This window comes from Eptesicus fuscus, chromosome 1 (genome assembly GCF_027574615.1).
Source record: "Eptesicus fuscus isolate TK198812 chromosome 1, DD_ASM_mEF_20220401, whole genome shotgun sequence".
Classification (NCBI taxonomy): Eukaryota; Metazoa; Chordata; class Mammalia; order Chiroptera; family Vespertilionidae; genus Eptesicus; species Eptesicus fuscus.
This window is the reverse complement of record NC_072473.1, coordinates 19,641,912-19,655,803: the sequence shown is the minus strand read 5'-3', so window position 1 is coordinate 19,655,803 and position 13,892 is coordinate 19,641,912. Positions and strand designations below refer to the sequence as shown.

The window sequence follows — 13,892 nt, the reverse complement described above, 5'->3', positions numbered from 1 at the left end:
GTCATCACTCAATTATCCATTCCAGCAAAGAAATGTGAATGTGCATTTTAAAAAAGACCGAGTTTTCTCTGACCAGGGTGGCCCTGCAGTACATACAATATACTGTGCTAACAATTCAAACAGTTACTTATTTCAACCTCCTAACGTTATAGCAAATGGATCCAATGCCTAAAGCAGTCCAAGCTTGATTTATCCAAGCTTGCCTAACTAATTAGTGGCAGAAATGGGATCAGAACTCACCTCTCCTCACTTCTAATTCATTGGTCTCTTCTATGTGCTACTGGAGATAACTAGTGCTGGGTTAGCACACATAATTATATACATAATAGAGGCCTGATGCATGTGGGGGGAGCGTCCCTCAACCAGGCCTGTGCCCTCTCCATTGCCGCTGCACTTGCCAGCAGTGAGCCTGGCTTCTGGCTGAGCGGAGCTCCCCATGTGGGAACGCAGTGACCACCAGGGGGCAGCTCCTGCATCGAGTGTCTGCACCCTGGTGGTCGGTGCACATCATAGCGACCAGTCGGTCTGTCATAAAGGTCGCTTAGGCTTTTATTATATAGATATTCAGTGTTTGAAAGAAATGAATGTTACCCACTCTTAAGCCCCTGATTTTACATTATTTTACTTTCCAAAATATTTGTCTTGTGGAGAAAGGTAGCATATGATCCAACTTGGATTTATTTGAAAATATAGGTCCTTAAGCTCCCAAAAATCTAATAAGAAATAAAAGAGAGCAAGTAGCAGGTCGTAAAACATCTCATGGTTTCTTCAGCTCTTTCCACTACATACTTTTGACATATATACACTTGTAAAATGGTTGGTTTCTAAAAGGACTAGCTTAAAGTCTGATCTTGTTAGGGAGAAAATATTCTAACTTTAAATTCAGTGCAAATATTGGGAACTAACAAATCTTTTGGACATAATAAAGAAGCAATTATATGGCACACAAATTAAAGTTTTGGAAGTCAAACAGTGCATTGAAGCTCTCTATAGTTTTCTTTAGTAGTGTGCTTCTTTGAAACAGGGAAAGATTCTGAAATTGGCATGCATCTACTGAGAGGAAATGGTGGGAGTGGAAGAACATTGTACAAAAAGCTTTATATAATAAAACTTCAAACCCACTAGGATAGCTATTAATTAAAAAATGGAAAACAACATGTGTTGGCAAGGATGTGGAGAAATTGGAACCCTTGCACATTGCTGGTAGACATATAAAATGCTACAGCCAGCCACTGTAGAAACCAGTATGACAGGTCCTCAAAAATTAAACATAGAATTACCATATGACCTTAGAATTCTACTCCTAGGTATATATCTAAAAGAATGGAAAGCAAACAAATAAACATACTTGTACACCAACATTCATACCAGCATTACTCACAAAAGCCAAAAGATGCAAACAACTCAAATGTACATCAAGATATAAATGGATAAACAAAATGTGGTCTATATATACAATGGGATATTACTTTGCCTTTAAAAGAAATGCAAGTATGGTACATGGTACAACATGGATAAAGCTTGAAAACATTATTCTAAGTGAAATAAGGCAGACACAAAATGACAAATATTATATGACTCCACTTAAATTATATACATAGAATAAGTGAATTTGTAGCGATAAAAGTAGAACAGAAGTTACCCGGAGCTGGCAAAGAGGAAGGAATGAGGAGTTGTGGTTTAATGGGTACAGAGTTTCTGCTTGGGATAATAAAACATTTCTGGAAATGGACAGTAGTGATGGTTGCACACTATGAATGCACTTAATGCCACTAAATTGTACAATAAAAATAGTTAAAACTAGCCGAAACCGGTTTGGCTCAGTGGATAGAGCGTCGGCCTGCGGACTGAAAGGTCCCAGGTTCGATTCCGGTCAAGGGCATGTACCTTGGTTGCGGGCACATCCCCACTAGGGGGTGTGCAAGAGGCAGCTGATCGATGTTTCTCTCTGTTTCTCTCTCATCGGTGTTTCTAACTCTCTATCCCTCTCTCTTCCTCTCTGTGAAAAATCAATAAAATATATTTAAAAAAATAGTTAAAACTAAATTTTATGTTATGTACATTTTACCACAATTAAAAATACATTAAATCATATACTATAAATAAGTGAATTATATAATATGAGAATTATATCTCAATAAAGCTATTACTTTTAAAAAGTTTATATGTAGTATCTCATTTCATCTCACTCCAAATATCATCTCTATTATTTTTCCCCTGTATTTGTATCTCTAGCTCTAAACCCTCTCTAAACTTTCGATTTATATATCCAGTTGCCTATTTATCATACTATTTGAAATCTAAAAACCATCACTTCAGACCTAATGTGTCGTACAAATAAACTTTTACTTTTATCTTCAAATCTACTCTTACCCTGGTCTCTATCTCACTAATAGCCACCAATTCATCTAGTTGCTCAAGCAAAATGGCAAGAAGTCCTTTAAGTAATTATAATCGTTTTGTTTTTATTTATTCATATATATATATATATATATATATATATATATATATATATATATATATGTGTGTGTGTGTGTGTGTGTGTGTGTGTGTGTGTGCACGCGCGCATTGGCAGTATTACAGATGTTCCCCATGTCCCTCGACATGTCCCCCTCCACCCAGCCCCCGACCCAGTCCAGGCCTTCACCACACTATTATCTGTTTCCATAGACTATGTATAGATGCATAAATGTTCTTTGGTTAATTGCTTCCCATCCCCCAACACCCCTCCTCTCTCTGACTTGTCAGACTGTTCCATGTATCCATGTCTCTGGACCCATTTTTTCACCAGTTTATTTTGTTCATTAGATTCTACATATAAGTGAGATCATGTGATATTTGTCTTTCTCTGACTGGCTTATTTCACTTAGCATAATTTCAAGGTCCATCCATGCTGTTGCAAAGAGTAAGAGGTTTTTCTTTTTTAGAGCCACATTGTATTCCATTGTGTAAATGTACCACAGCTTTATTATCCACTCATATACTGATGGTCACTTGGGTTGTTTTCAGATCTTAGTTATTGTAAATAACACTGCTATGAACATAGGGGTGCATATATCCTTTCTGATTGGTGTTTCAGGTTTCTTAGGATGTATTCCCAGAAGTGGGATCACTGGATCAAGGAAGATATGAAGAAGTGGAAACATGTACCATTTTCATGGATTAGAAGAATTAACATCATTAAAATGTCCACAGTACCCAAAACAATCTATAGATTCAATTCAGTCCCTATTAAAATATGGGTGACATATTTCACAGATCTAGAACAAATGTCCTAAAAATTATATAGAACCAAAAAGTACCCAGAATAGCCTCAGCAATCTTTAGAAAGATGAACAAAGTTGGAGGGATTACAATACTGGATAACAAACTATATTACAAAGCCATTGTAATCAAAGCAGCCTGGTAATGACACATGAACAAGCATACAGACTAATGGAACAGAACAGAGACCCAGAAATTGACCTGTGACATTGTGGTCAATTAGTATTTGACAAAGTAAAAAGAGTATCTTTAATAAATGTTGTTGGGAAAATTGAACAGGTACATGCAAGAAAAAACAAAAACAACTAGACTATCACCTTATACCATACACAAGAATAAACTCAAAATGGATCAATGACTTAAATTTAAGTCATGGAATCATAAAAATACTAGAAGAAAACATAGGCAGTAAAATACATCAAACTAGAAAGACATTATAGTCTTACCCCAATAAAACAGGCATGAAGCGAGTGAGGGGTTACCAAAAATTCAATAATTAAGTTTAATATTATTTCAATATTTAAAGATCAAATTTATAACAAAAATTGATGAGAACAATAAATAATTATAATTTTTTAGTATATGACTTTTATATTTATCCTATCATTATTACCAATTGATTTTTTTAAAATTTTCTATAGTGTGTAAGTACCATTGTAGATGGAGTCCTCTCTGCCTCATTCACCACTTTATCCCATAAATATTTCCTCTATTTTCTAGGCTCTCCTGCCAACTGACTTTGAGGTTGGAATTTTTCCAAGATAGGATCTGTCATTTCAGCTTATGGGTCTGACACTGCTTCCTTGCTCTCTTTTTCCCTCCAGACATATGGGTAGTAGTGCTTTCCTGCTTTTGCTAATCCTTGATTGCCTTATGTTCTGCCATTTCAGCTCTTCTAACATATTTATTACTAATTTCCCATATTAAATTCCCCTATTGAACTTTTGGAATAAATTTGCTTTAACTGACTAGATCCTGGCTAATACAATCATTTAGAAAACAGATACCTAAGTATTTCTTTTTTTATTTTATTTTATTGATTAAAGTATTACAAATAGTAGTACATAGGTCTCCTTTTTTCCCCATTGACCTGCCCCCAGCCTCCCCTACCCCCAGCACATGACCTCACCTCACCCCCAGGGTCCTGCATCCATTGGTTATGCTAATATGCATGCATACAAGTCCTTAGGTTGATCTCTTAACAAGCCCTCCTCCCCCATCAACCCATTCCCAAACTTCCTGCTGTAGTTTGACAGTCTGTTCGATGCTTCTTTGCCTCTGTATCTATTTTTGTTCATCAGTTTATAATGTTCTTTATATCTAAGCATTTAATCTACATTATACATATATTAACAAAAGTGTCCCATTATATAAGAGAAAGAGGTAAACAAATCATATAGTTATATATTTGAAATTATTACATATAGCATTAAACACATTTAATAAGTATGCCATGCCAGCACAGCCAGGTTTGGAGAGTCTGAGAAGGGGCGGTGAAGGATTAGAAGAGACAGACAAGAGAATAAAGCTGGGTCTGGGTAGGGCGCTACCCTCTCTGATGGAGAGACAGCACCATGGCCTTCAAGCCAAGTCTTTATTTTATAGCCAGATTCCACCAGGCAAAGTAAGGGCATGGTTACAACGTTCTCGTGAGTTTCAAAACTACTCAATTACCTGCACCTGATCAAGCTTTATTTACTTGCTGCATCTCCCACAGCCCATATCACTTAGCCACATGGGACCACAGGTTCAGACCATAAGGTCAAGCTTACAACTATAGCCTTTGGCTATAATTGTGCTGGGACTTGCATGCGACTTTGCTATAAGAGAATCGTGCCCTCTCATTAGTCCCAAGCTTGAACCCATCCAAACGTTGTAGCTGCTCTCCACAAATAAGTTAAGGTACTTTAGCATTTTCCTATCTATGATGAAAGCCTTTTATTTAGATATCTAAAAAATTGGGCAGAATTAAACTGTGAGTTGTTTTAATTTATAATAGAATTAGACTCTTTGAGGGAGAAACTTTGGAATTCTCTATAATTTATGCATTATTGAAGTTAGTTTCTTTTCAATAGGCAATTTTATTTGATTTATTGTAATTTTATTATCAATTCCAGTCAATAGTAATTTTTAGATTTTTATGACTAGGAAGAAATGCCATTAATCTGAATCACCTACAGTTCACTAAAAGAATAAATAGTTTAAATACTGATAACCTAACAACTTCACTTGGCAAAAATAGGGCATTTTTAGAAAAAATAAAATGATATAATGACTTGTATTTTATACATATAAACACACTTAAAATGCAACAATATGTTAAGGATTCTTGTGAACAAAGATTGTAGGGATAAAATACTTTACACTTAGATTATAAGAATAGAATGCCAGAGAATGACATTAGAAATATTAAAAGTTTAAAAAACAAAACACAAGTGGGTCTAATCTTTATCCAAATGTGATAGAAAATTGAAGAAGAGGAAGTTTTCATGGGCAGAAGAATGGACTAATAAGCTGTGTGATCATGGACAAGTAAGTGTTCCCTGAACTTCAGTTACCTGATCATCCTATCTAATAAAGAGGGAATATGCTAATTGACCATCACCCCATCACAAAGATGGCTGCACCCACAACTGAGGCGAAGTTCCCATAAGGAGCCTTAACAAGCAATCAGCAGGGACCTGAGGCTATGCCCTCCCCGGCCCCCATGGGGCTTGACAGGGGACCTCAGGCCATGACCCCCACCCGGCAGGCCTTGACAGAGGATCTCAGGCCACACCCTCCACCTGGCAGGGTTTGACAGGGGACCTCAGGCCATGCTCCCCACCCAGCAGGGCTTGATAGGGGACCTCAAGGTGTACTTTCTGTCCTAGTGCTACGCTAGGGGACCTCAGGCTGCTCCCCCCACCTCAGTGCCAGGCCGGGGGACCTCAGGCCATGCCCCTCACCCGGCAGGGCTTGACAGGGGACCTCATCCCGCAACCCCCCACCCGATGGGGCTTGACAGAGGACCTCAAGCTGTGCCCCCTTCCCCAGCACTGGGCCAGGGGACCTGAGGCTGTGCCCCCCTGTCTGGCTGTGCTTGACAGGGGACCTCAGGCTGTGCCCCTCACCCAGTGGGGCTTCACAGGGGACTTCAAGGTGCACCCCCAGTGCTGGGTCGGGGGAACTCAGGCCATGCCCCCACCAAGCGGGGCTTGAAGGGGGACCTGAGGCTGAACCCCCCTGCCAGTGGTGCTTGATGGGGCACCTGAGGCTGCGCCCCCGCCCGGTGCTGGGCTGGGGGACCTGACGCTGCACCCCCCTGCCTGGCGGGGCTTGACGGGGGACCTCAGGCCATGCCCCCCACCTGGCGGGGCTTGATGGAGGACCTCAAGGCATGCCCCCCGCCCTGGTCTGGGCTGGGGGACCTCAGGCCACACCCCCTGTCCTAGCACCAGGCCAGGGGACCTGAGGATACACCCCTTGCCCAGCAGGGCTTGAGAAGGGTGGGACTGGCCAAGTCTGAATCTAGCCCAAATTGGGGGGGGGGGGGGGCGGGCAGCCGGGTCTGGGTCTCACGCGATTTTGAGGTGCATGTGGGTGGGTGGGGACTTGACTCTGGGTCCCATGGTGAGCCCCAGACTCTGACAGGAGGAAGGTTTTCATATACATTTTACTAATTTTCTTTCATCTCTGACACTTCTATTATAGAGATAGGGCAAATAGCAATATTAAATTATTTCCTCTAACTAATCCCCTTTTAATGTGCATGAATTTAGTGCACCAGGTCACTAGTACGATTATAAGGATGCTTAACTTCATCGAGTTGTTCTGAGAAGCAAATCACATCCTGCTGTAAACATACTTTGTAATGGAAAAACTGGTACATAATGTTTTATTGCTGTTATTACATTGATGGTTTAAGTCCTTAGATTGTCAACCTGACTACATCTCTTGAATCTTGTCAGTTATGTCCCATGTTTCACATACTCTTCATTATTAATAGTATTTCACCACTGGCCAAATATGGAATTTATATCAAGGTCACCACTTTTTAAACATTTATTCTCCTTTCCAGCAGCACCTCATAAAAGAGATAAATCACATAACTCTTTATATTCAATTTCCTTCTCCTGTGAATAGAGCCCTCTTCCATTTCGGTTCTCCAGATCCAACTTTTCTGAAAGGTGCAGTATTACTAGAATGCCTTTTCTTGAAAGGGAAGTCCCATATATTTGAAATTCAGTCAAACTTATCTCAAGCTATTACCAGAAAGAGCTGTAGTTGATGTGAGACATCCCCAGATGCAGTAGTGGGAAGAAAAAATGAGCAAAAAACACCATGAGTGAAGGCTTGTTTGTTATTAGCTCTGTTCTCACTTCTTAGTTTTAGATGGTTCAATCATCCAGGGCCATGGTAGGCAAACTGCGGCTCGCGAGCCACATGTGGCTCTTTGGCCCCTTGAGTGTGGCTCTTCCACAAAATACCACGGCCTGGGTGAGTCTATTTTGAAGAAGTGGCATGAGAAGAAGTTTAAGTTTAAAAAATTTTATCGCTTCTCGGCCTTTTGGCTAAGATCAAGTGTAAGTTTAAAAAATTTGGCTCTCAAAAGAAATTTCAATTTTTGTACTGTTGATATTTGGCTCTGTTGAATAATGAGTTTGCCCACCACTGATCCAGGGGATTCTAAAAGTGGACAGTTGAGTATTTGTGGATGTCCACAGTTGTGCACATGGAACAGGCATTTTGAAATTCAGTAGTTTCAGAAGTATGGGCCATATAAAAATCTCTTATCCCTAGAGGTGGTGGTGGTGGAATCCTATATAATAAAAGCATAATATGCTAAATGTCTGGTCATCCTGTCATCTGTTCAACCAATCAAAGTGTAATATGCTAATGATATGCTAAGGCTGCTCAATCACTTGCTATGACATGCACTGACCATCAGGGGGCAGCCGCTCTGACCAGTAGGTGAGCTTGCTGCTGGGGTCTGGCCTATCTGGACTGAGCAAGATGGGCTAGACATGCCCTGGAGCCATCCTGCAGTCTCCCCCCGGCTGGCCAGCCTCTCAGTCCCTCCCCAGCCCCAATCGTGCACTAGTGGCGTCCTTTGGCCTGGCCTGCACCCTCTTGCAATCTGGGACACCTCAGGGGATGTCGGAGAGCTGATTTCAGCCTGATCCCGCAGGCCAGGCCAAGGGACCCCACTGGTGCATGAATCCGTGCACCAGGCCTCTAATAATTACATAATTTGCAACAGTCAGCTGTTAAAGCCACTTTCCTGCCAATACTATAAGACTATTTCTCATGTTCTTCTAAAATGAAACAACCATTAAAAAGAATTAGAAGTAGATTTATTATATACATGATTTCTGGTCACACTATCTACTTTTTCCTTAAAAGTCCATTAAAATAATAGCAAGAAAATAAGGGAGACCTCATAGAATGGGGGCGTTCAACTCCCTTATATTCTTACTTATCAGCATGTAGGGTTTTCACCAATTATTCTTCAAACACACATGAAAATGATCATAATGATTAATTGGACATATTTTCCTTGACTAATTTCTTAAAGTGACAATTTATGCAATAGAATTGCAATCATTCCCACTCTCAAAGCCTTTCTGTTCACTAGTTTATAAAATTGATTACCTTAGTGGCTTATTTGTGAAAGCTATTGCATTGCTTCTGGATTCTAGTTTCCTTTTACTAACTGATCTATTTGAAATCCAAATTGTACACATATCACCACATAATTTCACTTTGTAGTTACTGCTGCCATTATTCACCATTTATTTTGTCTGTAATGTATAAAGCACTTAACATGAGTAAGCCATTAACTTTTGTGGCTTTGGGTACGATAGTTTCTCATTTGTCAAATGTATACATGAAAGTTTGCATCCTTTCCTACAATTTCAAAATAAATTATTGATAACATCATTAGACATGTTATTTTTATCTGATCCATTAGTGCATTATTGAGAGAGTTTTCATAGAGGTATTCTTTGTTTGTCTGCATATGAGCGTCCTTTATGTATGCTTATAATTTACCTTTATCCCTTCACTAATAAAAATCTTTCAGTAGTAGTATAACCTGCTTTCCTCATTTTCTCAACACAGGCTCATCCATTTCTCTACTATGGTCTGAATTTTCTCAACACTTCTCAGAAAATTTTTTACTAGGGTTATCAAAAATCTCATGGCTTTCTATCATTATCTGGCTTGAGCACAATATGACATTTAATGTTATTTATGTCCATTCATCTTGAGATTTTATTAGAGGGCCTCTTCCTGGTTTTCCTTTATGTGTTTGCTCATTCTCTTCCTTCCCCTTATTTTTTTATATTTATTTATTAAATGTATTGGGTTGACATTGGTCAAAATGAACATAAAGGTTTCAGGTGTAGGTTTCTATATTACAAGATCTGTATATTGCAGATCAAATTTCCTGTCACCATATATTAGGACCCCATTCTCCCCCTACCACCTTCCCTCTGGCAATCACCACACTGCTGTTTATGTTCACAAATTTCAGTTGTATATCCCACATATGAGGGAAATCATATCCTTCTTAGCTTTTCCTGACTTATTTCACTGATCATAATGTTCTCAAGGTGTATCCATGTTTTTGGAAATGGCGCTATTCCATCCTTTCTTATGGCTAAGTGAGTAATATTCCATTATATGTATCACATCTTCTTTATACAGTCCTCTATCATGGGACACTTTGGTTGTTTCCAAATCTTGGTCATCTTGAATAATGCTGCAATGAACATAGGGGTGCATATATTTTTGCAAATACATGATTTTGAGTCTTTTGGGCATATACCCAGAAGAGGGATTGCTGGGTCATATGGTAGTTCTTTTTTTTCTTTTTCCTTCCTTCCTTCCTTCCTTCCTTCCTTCCTTCCTTCCTTCCTTCCTTCCTTCCTTCCTTCCTTCTTTCTTTCTTTCTTTCTTTCTTTCTTTCTTTCTTTCTTTCTTTCTTTCTTTCTTTTTTTTTTTGTAGTTCTATTCTTAATTTTTTGAGAAATCAACAGACTGATTTCTATAGTGGTTGTACCAGTCTATATTCCCACCTCCCTTTCCCTTAAATACCAAAACTTCCCTAAGTTTTTGTCCTTCTCTTTATTTTTTTAAGTGCTCTTACATCACCAAGTAATACTCAAAATGAGTATTACTGCACCCACTGATAGATAACAGTTGTGTGCTGGAGTTATTTAAAATAACAGAGTAAACAAGACTTTTAAAAAATTGAAAAGTAAGTAACATTTTAATGAGTACATGCCCATGGTAGAAAATATCCACCATTGCGCCCTAATCACCCTGAAGCCAAAGCCGGGGCAAAACCTATTACCAGGTTCTTTATTATCCATAGAAATTGGACCAGTTAACACCCTTAACAATAATGTTTGAAAATGTTTGTTCCCCACACAATTTGCTAGCCTGATAAATCATGAAGTGCTTTCAACTTTAGCAATCTACTAGGTAAAAATATGGCCTTTTATTTTAATCTTAACTTGCAATTTTATTATTTGTGAGGATGCATATCTTTCCATATAGTTAAATAGTATTTGCATTCCTTTTTTTGTACTGCCATTTTGATCCTTTTTTTTTCTTCCTGGGTTAATGGCCATATTTTTATTAATTTGTAGGAAAATTTGAGTCCAAATTGTGAGATGTGAAATATTGAGAAATTATTTGGGACAGGTAGATTAGAGCAATGGTTACTGGGGAATCAGAAGAAAGGAACATAAAAAAAATGGTAGCATACGTCTTTATTTTTTTCATAGGAAGAATGAGATGCTTTTGAGAGAAAACATATTCTTTGAAAACATTGATAAAGATAAAAAGAATAACTGACTAAAGATGAAAAGCTCTAGTGAATCAAGATAGCATAAAATAATTAGAAGAACCAGACTTTGAAAAAATGCACCACTTGTTTAAAATACCACCACCACCACCAATAACAACAAAATGTACATGTTATAAAGTAAGGAAACACAGGTAGTTTGAAATATGAAATCAAGTGAACCATGCAATCCCCCTACTCTATCCACCTCAAAATACCTTCTGTTGTTACTTTGGGTGATACACATCCACATCCATACTTGCACAAAGCAGAGAAAAACTTTAACTTGATGCTCCAGCAGAAATTTTATTATTAAGCAAGTTCAGAACAGGAGATAGTAAAATTTAGGAGAGACAAGGCATAAATGAGATTTAAATTTCAAGGTAATTTTGGTAGACAGAATTTCTAAAATGGCCAAAAATGACCCATTCTATTTCCCAGAACATGTGAGTATAAGTTACCACTACTGTAATTATGGTCTATTACGAGGCACCATGACTTAAAATAGGGAGGGTTATCCTGGGTTTTTGGGCCCTTAAAAACACAAAACTTTCTCCAGCTGGTGGCAGAAGAGGAAGTCAGAGACACTTGGAGCATGATAAGGATTCAACATGCCAGCCATGCTTGAGGATGGATGGAGACACTTGCTAAAGAATGTGAGCAATTATTAAGAGCTGAGAGAGGCCCCTGGCTGACAATCAGCAAGAAAATGAGAATTTTGATTCTATGACCACAGGAATCTGAATTTGGCCAACCACTCGAGGAAGCTTGCATGTGGATTCTTCCCCATATGCTCCAGTTAGAAGCCTAATCCAGCCAACCTTGGTTTTTGCTTTGAGACCCTAAGCTGAGCCTTCCCTGTGTTATAACCTAAAGAACTGTGAAAAAATGGGTGTTGTTTTATGCCACTGATTGATTTTGTGGTAATTTGTTATGGCAGCAATACACTACTAAGAGAGTTCCCAAGGGAGTTCAGGTATAGCCACAATTATCATAGGGTCATAAATGACAGAATATAAAAGAAACAAGAAAATAAAGTCATACAAAAAGGTTCAGAAATAACATAATAGAAAAGACCAGAAGATATTATATCCAACATACTTAAAACTGAAATCACTGAAGGAAAAAAACAAATCAAAGGAACACAAAATATTTTAAGAATACTATTCAAAACAAACAAACAAAACTAAAAACTCTGTTGAAATGAAAACTCTGAATTTATATATTAAAATATCCCATCATGTACCTGGAAAAACAGAAAGAATGGTCAATTCCAAAAAAATCTTAGTAAAACTATTACACCTTTTTTAAAAGAATATGAACCTCCAAAGGAAAATGGCCAAACCCTTACATAGGAAAACACAAAACACAACAACAGCAGAGCAAAATTTTCAAAAATCCTAAAGAAAAGGGCAGGGTGTGAGCCAATATCTTAACTCAGCAAGATTTTAAGAATTAAAAAAAATTCTGAGGAAATATTATACATATGAACTCTTCCTACAAACAGATAATTTTATAATAAAAAGATAAAGATTTGGAGAAATTTTGGTACTGAACATAGATAACTGAAGTTCTGGTATTAAAATAAAGGCAGTATTAAGATTCAAGTAATAATGTGCAAAATATTTTTGCTGTGATGAAGTAGATATGACACAACTAAAAATGCAAATAAAGGGAGAAAGGTATACAGTTTAATTTGATTCACTAATAGTAGCTTGAAATTAAAATATTTAAAGCTGGCAAAGCTAGCATAGAAAAATATGAATAAGAAATAAGAGGGCTAAAAGTGATTATAGAAAGGTATCAGTATAAACATATGGGAACAAAAAATTTGAAAACAAAATATAACATAAAATGACGTGACAGAACTGTAGGATCGTTTTATATTAAGTATATTAGTTCTTTTCTAAGTATATTGCAAACATTGCCTCCCAATTTATAATTTAATTTTGATTATTTGCCATGAAGATTGTTTTCATTTATTTTTTAATAATTATATCAACCTCTCATTTTATAACTTCTAAGTTTTGTGTCTTTTAGAAAGATCACCTTCACTCTGGAGAAAATATTCTCCAATATTTTCTTCTACTAGTTTTATGATTGTTCCATTTATTTTTATGGAAGTGGTAATAGACAAAAGTTTGTTTTTTTTTCCAAACAGGTTTCCTTGTTACCATCATTGCTGAGTGAAAATGTTATCTTTTCTTCATGCACATGTGATGCAGCTCATTGTATAACACACTCCTGTATGTTTTTGGAATTATTTCTTAGATCTCCAACTGTTCGATTTATATTGCTTGAAATTTATTTAAAACAACTTCACTATTCTTGGGTGTTTATATTTCCATGTAAACTTTAGAACTACATTGACTGGTTCTAATAGGGCACCTTCATGAATGATCAATTTTGCTTTGAAATAAGTATTTCAATGCATATTTGTAAAAATTACCCACAACATTTGCATATTATCTTAGATAATATCCAGTGGGACACCTGCCACGAAATTCCCTATCAATGTTACTAAGTGCTTCTCTTCTTTTAGGAGTAATTTCTTAGAAAAGTAGAAAGAGATCAGGCTTTGGAGTGAGAAATTAGATTTGTACAGTGCCTAAGCTGCTTACTACTTTGTAACCTTGAGCTCATTACTTAAGTTGGTTGAATGTCAGTTTCTTCCTTTGGAAAATGATAAAAACGCCTGCTCTGTAAAATTCCTGAAACATTAGATAAATTGTATTTTGAATAGTATGAAATATCCCTGCCCCTTGGTGGGACCTCTCGGGAAAATAATTTCAAA

General features: G+C 37.5%; 1 protein-coding gene and 1 pseudogene across 1 annotated transcript in view; one reads left to right on the top strand and one right to left on the bottom strand.

Moving 5' to 3' along the window:
* The window catches only part of IL1RAPL1 (interleukin 1 receptor accessory protein like 1), a 743,868-nt gene that overhangs the window by 638,723 nt on the left and 91,253 nt on the right, over window positions 1–13,892 (bottom strand). The gene's annotated exons all lie outside the window — the stretch shown is intronic.
* On the top strand, window positions 7,798–7,973 carry LOC114227649 (U2 spliceosomal RNA; annotated as a pseudogene).